Source organism: Moschus berezovskii, chromosome 7, assembly GCF_049115385.1.
Source record: "Moschus berezovskii isolate FMDL1 chromosome 7, NW_MosBer_1.0, whole genome shotgun sequence".
Classification (NCBI taxonomy): Eukaryota; Metazoa; Chordata; class Mammalia; order Artiodactyla; family Moschidae; genus Moschus; species Moschus berezovskii.
The window spans coordinates 84,507,214-84,517,057 of record NC_142466.1 but is presented as its reverse complement, the minus strand read 5'-3'; the positions used below and the strand labels follow the sequence as shown (position 1 = coordinate 84,517,057).

General features: G+C 41.5%; 1 protein-coding gene across 5 annotated transcripts in view; it reads left to right on the top strand.

Moving 5' to 3' along the window:
* Positions 1 to 2,864: 2,864 nt before the first annotated feature.
* The window catches only part of GKAP1 (G kinase anchoring protein 1), an 86,479-nt gene continuing 79,499 nt past the window's right edge, over positions 2,865 to 9,844 (top strand). For 2 of the 5 annotated variants that reach the window (XM_055427355.1, XM_055427351.1), the window contains exons 1-2: positions 2,979 to 3,116; positions 3,546 to 3,680. The gene's annotated coding sequence lies outside the window, so the exon portion shown is untranslated. The other 3 variants (XM_055427353.1, XM_055427352.2, XM_055427354.1) reach the window with 3 other exon arrangements.

Below are 9,844 nucleotides of genomic sequence, written 5' to 3'. Positions count from 1 at the left end.
GAGAAAAATAGTCTCTGTGCCCAGGAAGAATGAGAGAATACACTGTGATGGACAAATAGCAGTCCCCTAAAATGATGTTGTTCCTTATTTCACTGAGAACATAGAAGCACCTAGAAAAGAACGTCTGCTTTGTCCCACTATCAAATCCTCACGCCTACTTCAGGATGTCCCATACATATGGAGACTGGAGGGATTATATTTCCAGGTTGTTCCCAAAGGGGCGGTGTCCAAGCTTTCAGTTAGAACAACCTAGTCATAATGACCACATCACCTAATCACAAGTTCAAACATACCTTCTTTCCTGGTGCTTTTTTGACCTCTGTGGTTTTGGATATTGCGATCGACACTCCTTCCTGCCCCTGTCTTTGTGAAACTCCAATGTATCTTGCTTCGGTGATTCTGTGTTACTCTGGTTCTCCTCCCACTTCCTCCTCTCTTTCTTTGTTGACTTCTCTATCTAGATGAAATCCCTTCTTTATTTGTTGGCTTTTCTCGTCTAGGTCTGAGCTTCTTAAACTTCAAGGTGATACAATCATTTGGGGTTCTTGTTAAATCAAAGACCTGATTGAGTAGGTCTGAGATTCAACCTTTCCAGCAAACCTCCTGGTGATCCCAGTGCTGCTGGGCCATTGACCACAAAGTTCTAAAGATGATGTTCTCCAAGATTCTGTCCTTTGTTTTCTTCTCTTCTCTCACAGTGTTATCACTGCTAGGCTGAACTTCCCAAACTATCTTCTAGCTCAACCCTCTTTCCCTTACTTCAAAACCTTTACATCTAACTTCTTAGTTGTCTACCTCTATTTGACTGACTCAACAACATTTCACACCTTTAAATGTCCAAGTCTAAACTGATCTCTCAAAAAGTAGTTCCTGTTCCTACTGATAGTTGTCTTTTTTCTATCTTCTATAATTATCTCCAAACTCAAACCTTCCAATACATTTTATTTTTCTCTTCCTCCTTCATGCATGTTATGCTCTCCCCTCTTACTGGAAAACCAATGAATCAATTGCCAAATTCTGTAGATTCTGCTTCCACATTACCTTTTAGCCAAGCTCTGTAAAATTTCTCCTGCCTTTACCTTTTAGTCCAGATTTATCAATACCTTTTACCTGGCCTATTGCAAGTTTATCACCATTTCCCCACCTCTAATTTCTGTATCCAGTTACAGAGAGGTGAAAGAAAAGCAAAGTTTTTAAACCTCCAATCTCTTATTACTTTTTTTAACTTATTTTGTATTGGGGTATAGCCAATTAACAATGTTGTGATATTTTCAGGTGAACAAGGAAGGGATTCAGCCATACATATATCATGTATCCACTCTATCCCAAACCCCACTCCCCTCCAGGCTGTCACACAACATTGACTAGAGTTTCATGTGCTACACAGCAGGTCCCTGTTGTAAACCTCCAATCTTTTAAACCATGAAAACTAAGTAATGTTTTAAACACAAATTCTTCCACTTAGCATTCCAGGCCCCATTCTCCTCGCTGTCTGCTACTTCTCAACATGCCCTAGAGTGTTACCATTTGCTTTTCCTTTACACGACTTTCACTGATTCACCTTCACATATGTTCTCTTGCCTAGAAAATCCCATGGATGGTTGAGACTGGTAGGCTGCAGTCCGTGGGGTCGCTAAGAGTCGGACACGACTGAGCGACTTCACTTTCACTTTTCACTTTCACACATTGGAGAAGGAAATTGCAACCCACTCCAGTGTTCTTGCCTGGAGAATCCCAGGGATGGGGGAGCCTGGTGGGCTTCCGTCTATGGGGTCACACAGAGTCGGACACGACTGAAGTGACTTAGCAGCAGCAGCATGTTCTCATGTTATCTCTTCTTGTAAAACCATCACTATCTCCTTCAAGGTCAGTCCCAAATGTCTTCTCCTCCTTACTGCCTTTCTTTCCTCATTCCCAGACAGGTCTGAACAGTTCCCTGATATTCTGCAGTATTCTCTGTATTTTTCACGTGGCACCTATCATGATTTATCTTTTATTATAACTGTTTTATCCCTTATTCTGAAGGCAAGGATAACATCGTCAACTTCCCTCTGTAACCCTGCAGCGTCTTACCTATGGGGGTGTCTACTATTAGTTGAAATCAAAGTGATTTAGGAAGATAACGTGTGCAACGGTAAGCAGCACAGAATCCGAAGTCAGGACAGTTGGGTTCCTGCTCTGCCATTTATTAGACGTGAGGCTTTGGCTAAGTCGCTTAACTTGGCTTGGACAACGGGAATCCTACTACTTGATGGCACACTAAGGGATATAACTGTACAGAGAACTAACTAATCGATGTTCGTTATTTTCCTTGCAGAGAGCTGATGCAGCCTTTCTATTCAAATCTTGTTTGCAGGACTATCCCTACTTAACCGACCGGAGATCAGGCCCCCGAACGGCTGAGAATTCGGGCCCCCATGTTCCCCGGGCCTCTTTCCACGGCAGGGCTCTCTGTTCTCGGCGATGCAGGTGAAGCCGCCGACCTGCGGGGGAATGGCCTGGAGTCCTATTCTCTAGGGAGACCGCCTTCCTCCCACTCACTCCGGGAAAGCTCTCCCCTTCCCGGTAACCGAGAAGACCGCGGCGCCGCCGCCTACGTGAGACGTTTGGACCCTGCCCGGCCCCCGTAGCTCCCCTTCTCCAGCAGGTGGTTCTGGTCCTTTCCCCCAACTCTGGGCGCTCACGTCACCGGCGAACCTCTACCCACGCGCCAGCGCCGCAACCAACCGAGAAAATAAACAAACCCCAGCGCGCGGCGGCGGGCGCGCCAGGCCCCTCCCCCGCCCCGCCCCGCGGCTCTCACACCGCCCCCTCAGCCGGGACTTCCCTCCCGCCCTCGGCTCACGGCCGCGCTCTCTCCGCCCCTCACCGCGGCCCGCAGCCGCGCTCCCAGCCGCGGTCCGCCCGGCCCGACGCCCCGGGGCCCGTTAGTGCTCGGCGCCCGCTCGCGGGGCCGCCGCGCGACCCCTGCCGGTGCGAGCCCGCCCCTGCCCCCCGACACTTGACCCAGCGCAGTCCCAACGCCCAGTGCGGCCGCCCTGGGAGCCGCGGAGCGGCGGCGGCGGCGGCGGGGGGAGGAGGGAGAGGAGGGCCGAGCCGGCGGCCGGGGAGGCCCGGTGAGTATGCGGAGGGCGGGCCGCCTCGCGGGCGGTCAGCTCCGGCGCCCCTGAGGCAGTGGTGGCGGCCCGGCCGCGCCGCTCCGGGCGCCCCGGGCTCGGCAGTTGGGGACTCGGCCTGAGGCGACGGGCCCCGCTGGCCGGAGCCACTGGGCAGAGTGCGCGCAGGGCCGCTCCTCAGGAAGGCCCTCGGCGCCCAGCTCGGGGGCGGCGGAGAGAGACCCGCGCCGACCCCAGGCCCGGGCGCACCGGCGGTGCCTGCGCCTCCCAAGACCCCGCGGGGGCCGGGCCAGGGGGCGACCGCGGGGCCGCCGAGTGACAGGTGCCGCCGCCCCCTCCCCGCCGCGGGCATCGCTCTCCCTCCGGGCAAGCCAGGCGCTCGGAAATTTCTGGAGCAACGACCCGACTCGCTGTTTTTCTCCGTTGCAGGTTTTGAAACCGCTTCTTTGCCAGAGTTCGGTTTCTCCCAGCCCTGTTTCTTTCTCGTATGTACTTTGCGCGAGTAAGTTCGGGAGCATCGGTTAACAGCCTATGGGTGAAATTTGGCTTTCGTTCATGCTTGAGGTATAGTAAAGTACTTCTTGAATAAAGCACTCCTCCTCCTCCCGCTAGCTATTGAAAAAAGAGAAGGGAATTTTTCTGTTTTTTTTTTTTGCAGGTATTGTTTGTAATAAGCAGTCTTCCAGAAATTTTGTCATCTCTAACACTTAGGGATCTTGGTCGATATTGAACAGTATTTAAAATGGCTTATTAAATTGTGTTTTCTCTCCAACTTCTTTTAGATTTTTCATTTTTAACTTTACCTAAGGTCTCCAACTGAGTAAGTGCTTTAGAAGCACTAATGAGAAAAATCGTCTCTCCTCTACTGGACAGCCAGTGAAATATTCTCTACACTTTTCATTATTGTCTGCTGCTTTGCATAGTAAACGTGCTTGTAAGTGTAACCTGAATCGTCAGTTTAATAAATTTGACTTACCAGCTATAAGAATATTAAACTTCGTGACAATAAAAATATAAAAAATCTGTAGAAAGTGTGTGTGAGTGACTTAATATCTGGTGAAAATTTTTGTTTTATATATTTTTTTCCTCAAGTTCATAGCACATAAGCTGGCATTAGATCCTGATTAATGTCATACTTGGTAACAACAAACTTAAGTTATAAGATATCAATCAGGTGGCTTCATTCTGTAAAGAGTGAAGAATTCAGAAGTTGAGCAGAAAGAGATCACTGGGACTGATGAAAATACGTGTGCTTTATTCATGGGAGAATCCCTTAGTTTCTCACTCAGTACCCGCTTGTTCTTTTTGCTTAGGTTTTTGAATCCACAGAAATTAGATGCTGCAGGTTAGAGACGGGAGATAGTATTGAACCATGAAGAAAAAAAATGTTTGTTTGTATTAAGTTCGTTGAGAGCAAAGTTTGGGTATGTTCCTGGCACTTAACTGGTTGTGAACCTTAGTTTATAAGACGCCAAAGTGAAAGATATTGTGTAGTTGTGTTATCTGAGGAACAGAACATGAAAAAAATACAATACAAAAATTTTCACCAGATATTAAGTCACTCATACTCAGTGCCATTTCATTTTATGGCTTTTGTTTTTTAAAATCTAAGCTACTTTTCAGTGAGACCGCACTGTATTCATTTCTTTTTTCACGAGGCTTACTGGTTGATTATGTTAGTGGAAGATCACTGTCGTTTTTATAAAAAGGGATATATTTGGTTGTTCTTGATTGAGGAGCTTATACATATATCAGTTTTGAAGTGCCCTTATACATATATCAGTTTTGAAGTGCCCTAGTTATGGTTCCTTGGACTGAGGGATGGCTACTGCTACCATTTTTCTTGACCCTAGAATGATCATAGTGGAGAAGAATGATATCATAGTGGCACTTTTTCTCAGAACTTTGGAAGAGGAACCCAAGAGGCTCAGCCATTTATAAAACCTGCTTCTTGCAGTTTAGGCTGTTCATTTATTTACTTAAGCTCCTGATGTATTCTGGTTCTTTTAAATTAATGCTTTAAAACCAGTTCTGTTTCCTAAATAAATATATCTTCTAAATGAAATTAGTTGTGGTGATGATGAGTTAGTAGAATGGCACTTAACCATGAAGCACCTTTGAACTGCTAATAACCACTATTAACTCACATTTGCATTTTGGAAATTGAGGATTATCTCTAGTGCACTTTCATTTTGCTACATTCTATTTTAGAGCAGGTCTTTGAATGTGTAGATAGGTGTGTACTTGGGGAATGTAAATATTTAAAAAAAAAACCAAATTCAGTAAACTTTTGTGTGCCAGGTCCTGTGATTTTGTTGGGGATGGAAAGAAGAGGCCCTTGCCTTTCAGGATGTTGAAATCAGGATTATAAAAAGCTGGGCACAATAGTAAACATAATTTTAATTAACTCTATTCAGTAATAAAAGTAAATGTAAAGTACAGAAATATTGCCGAGGAGGAAATGATTAAACAGGTTAGAAGAAGCACCTGAGCAAGATTTTGAGGAACAAATACTGGGTAGGCCAAAAAGTTCCTTTAGGTTTTTCTGTAAGATCTTATGGAAAAACCACAAAAAAAACCTTTGTGGCCAACCCAATACAGGTTGTAAGTGGAAGAGATATAGAGCATTTTAGGCAAAAGGCATAGCAAAAAGCTATAAACAAGTAAAATTAAATGTGTGGTCAGGAAGTTTTAAGTAGTTTTTCTGTTGTTTGTTTATTTTTGGCTATGCTGGGTCTTCATTGTTGTGCATAGGCTTTCTCTGGTTGTGGTGAGCAGGGGCTGCTCCCTAGTTGCAGTACACAGGCTTCTCACTGTGGTGACTTCTTCTGTCTTGGAATACAGGCTCTAGGTGCTTCAGCTCAGCAGTTGGGATGCGCAGGCTTAGCAGCTATGTGGCATGTGGAATCTTCCCAGACCAGGGATTGAACCTGTGTGTCCTGCGTTGGCAGACAGATTCTTATCTACTGTGCCACCAAGGAAGTCCTAAGTAATTGTTTTGGTGGAATACAATGTCTGAGGAAGGACAGTTGCTTTTGAAAATCCTAACATATGTTCTAATATTAATAATAAGTAATTTTTTTTCTAGTACTGAGTATAAAGTGGAGACTTTCCTGTAATTTGATATTACTGCAATTTCAAGGATAGAGGAATAAATAGTTTTTACTAATGGTGTTCATTAAGAAAGTATAAAATATTGCACTTCATATGATGTGCATATTTATATTTGTAAACTTACTGTGCGTTTGTTTTCAAGTTATCTTGTGAACTTTTGTCTTCCTTCAACTACTTAAATTAGCCTTTCCATTATTTTTAAAAGAAGACTCAACAGGAAGACGGATAAACAGAAAATGATATTACATTTCTGAACCAAAAAAACTGATTTGTGTAGTATTTTAGTAATGTGTAACTGTTTAACATACATCACTAGCCATTACATTCATAGACTGACCAATGTAGGTAACTTAGTGTATTTTTGTTTTGTGTACCTTAATTATCTCAGTGTTATTTAGGTGTATGTATATAAATGTCTGAGCATTTGAGTACCTGGATTTTAAAGACCATGTGATAGAGAAAGAACGGGAAAATGGGGGAGGGAGAAGAGCTCCGTTTGCATCTTTTACCTAGTGAAGTGAAGTGAAGGCTCAGTCGTGTCTGACTCTTTGCGACCCCGTGGACTGTAGCCTACCAGGCTCCTCTGTCCGTGGGACTCTCCAGGCAAGAATACTGGAGGGGGTTGCTGTTTCCTTCTCCAGGAGATCTTCCCAACCCAGGGATAGAACCCGGGTCTCCCACATTGAAGGCAGACGCTTTACCATCTGAGCCACTAGTATCTCTTTGATGTGACTATAGGTGGAGATGCAGAAGTGTAGGACATAAGACCTCTAATCCTGCCCTCACAAGAATATTGACCCTAGCCCTTTCCCTGAAATAGTATCTTTAAAAGTCTAATGTTTTTGTGGTCTGCTTATTTGTCTCTTTTTCTCTTTAAGATTTTTTAAAAAGTAGTTTCAAATTAATTCCTGGATTGTATGACATGATTTTTTTTTTTTTTTTTGGTAAATTCAGAAAAATTTGTTAATGAAGGCAGTGTTCTCTTAAAAACATGCAACACAGTCTTTACCAGTTGCTTTCTGGCATTTGTCTTCTCAGTCACTAACATAAGGGACCTGAGGCATGTCATTGTTAGTTCTGACTTGTAGTTGACCTTTCTAAGTTTTGACACAGGGCAGAAAAATCAATATTGCATTGATTATATTGTGTTTTCCTTTTTGAATTTAGGTATAGGTAGCCATTTTCCCTTTTCAAGATGAGATTTTTTTTTTTTCTTATAGAAGGTCATTATATTACTAATGGTTTTTTTTTTTCTTATAGAAAATCATTATAGACTATTTGGGAAAATAATGAAAACTATAGAAAGGAAGATAGGCACCATGGGTAGCCCCATGCATCTTGTTCTTTTTGGTATGTAAACAAATAACGTGTATACAAACTAGGGATTATTTTTATTCCCTTCTTTCATTTAAAGTTTACATTTCACCCCTCTTCCCACTTGTGAAGTATTGGTTAGTGTATGGTATATACATTTTTGATATATTGGTTCCTCTCATGATTAATGAGGGAGTTATGTGTTGTCTGTTTATCACTTTTTTTTTTTTAAAGTAGAACATATGATACAGTTGATGAGCCCTTCCAGTTGTCCCATCTTTTTACTCCCTCATCTGCTAAGTAGAGCTATTTTTTGCCTTTAATTTTATTATTATATAAAGTCTAGTACAGGTGGCTACCACTCTTCTATTCTCCCACCTGTAGCCCCTGACCAAACAAGGGATCATTGCAGTTGAACATTTCCCCCTTTCCATCTACCTTTCATTAGTTAAGCATATGGGTTGCTAAGGTGTAGTATAGGTAGCTGCCTCATCAGAAAAAGTTATTTTGAGTGTTTATGACTGATTCTTTTCTCAGTTAACACAATGTATTCTAATTCTTTCTTTTCACTTTTATTATTTCCTCTCATTCATTCAGGAACCATTTGTTGCTTGTCACATGTGTCCACTATTTAAGACATAGTCACTACTGTGATTCTTGGGTTTCACGTAGATTGGTGTTTTCCTCATGTAGTATGTTAGATAAAATCTTTAGGTCTTTGACTCTTTTCAGTGGCTCAACTGCAAATTCTCAAGGCCAAAAACTTTTTTATTTTCATTTCAAAGAAAAACAATTTCTGTGAGCTTGTAAGAGATGTTTAGAATGTCTGTGAACATTTCACTCATGCAGGACAATCCAGATATGAAATTCAGTTTTGGTATCAGTCCTAAATTGGAGAGGAAGTGTATTTGTGTAAGCTATTAGTGATGATAAGGTTAGATAATATTGCAGTGACAACCTGAAAACCTCAGCAGCTTAAAGCAGCAAAGTTACTTTCTTACTCAAGCTACATATCCATTACAGGTTAGTAAGGAGATTTTTTTCATTGTAGTTTCAGACTCCATCAGACTTGACTGATGGACACTTCATCTCAGCATATGCTTCTGCAATAACAGAAGCAGAAAAAACATGGCTCACCATACTCTGGCTTTTAAAGCTTACATTTCACTGGTAAGTCACATTGGCCATGTCTGCATTCAGCATGAGAGTGATACATAATTCTTTTTCAGGGTGGGGCAGTGAATATTTTTGAATAGCTATCATATGCAGTTTATAGTTGCGACAGTTAAAATTAAATACAGTAGTTGTAGAGCAACTTTGTAGGATTAGTGTACCTAAAGTGATCAGAACTACTAAAACTTAACAAAATTTTAACATGGCATGTTGAAGTGGAAGCAGAATTAATGTTTTCCATAATATTTTTGAGTCTGAAAATTTCTTTTCATTTTGTAGTATTTTCTCCTTTTAATAACTTACAAAGCCATAATTCTCATGTTTGTGGGAAAGAGTTAAGCCTAAAAATATGTCTTAATTTTATTGGTGTAATGTCATCTCTGTATGTTGTGGTTTTTTATCTTTATTCATTTATTTCTGGGCATAGGGACAATAGGTATTAATATGATATTATAATAAAAATACTTTGATTTCATAACTATTAGATGGCATCTTCAAATATAAGCTCTTTTGGTTTTCCCTCATTGTTTAACAAAAAACTGAAAAATTTCTAAATAATTTTCTGGATTGTTAGGTTAAGATAGAACATTGAATATATGCTTCTCATTTTTGTTTCCTCCTGGGGGGTGAAAACATGATAGCCATAGTGTGTAGTTAGCTTTCAAAATGTACCTTAATGATCCTTACCTCCTGGTATTCACACTTTTAAACAGTCTCCTTCCGCAATGAATAAATAGGGTAAGCAGTAGGATATTGTGGAAATAACAGTAGCTCATTTAGGTGTGAGCACTGTGGCTCAAGGCAGACATGATAAAACTATAAAGAAAAAGGAATAAATAACACACAAATCAGGATAATAAATTATCTTTGAACAAGTTGGGTGTTAGGGGGATGCTATTGGGGAGACCCATAGGGTGAGTTAACATTTCATTAATCTCACTGCTGGGTACTTGGAGTGTTCCTTTAGTTTTTTGAACTTAATATTTTATTCAGTTATGTATTCAATACATTTCAAAGTAAAACATTTATGAATTTCACAATTTAGAAAATCTGTTTCTTTTGAACTGAGAGTACTTAAGTCTTCTAGTAGTTACAAGGCTTCTTAGAAACTTCAGAGTGTAAACAAA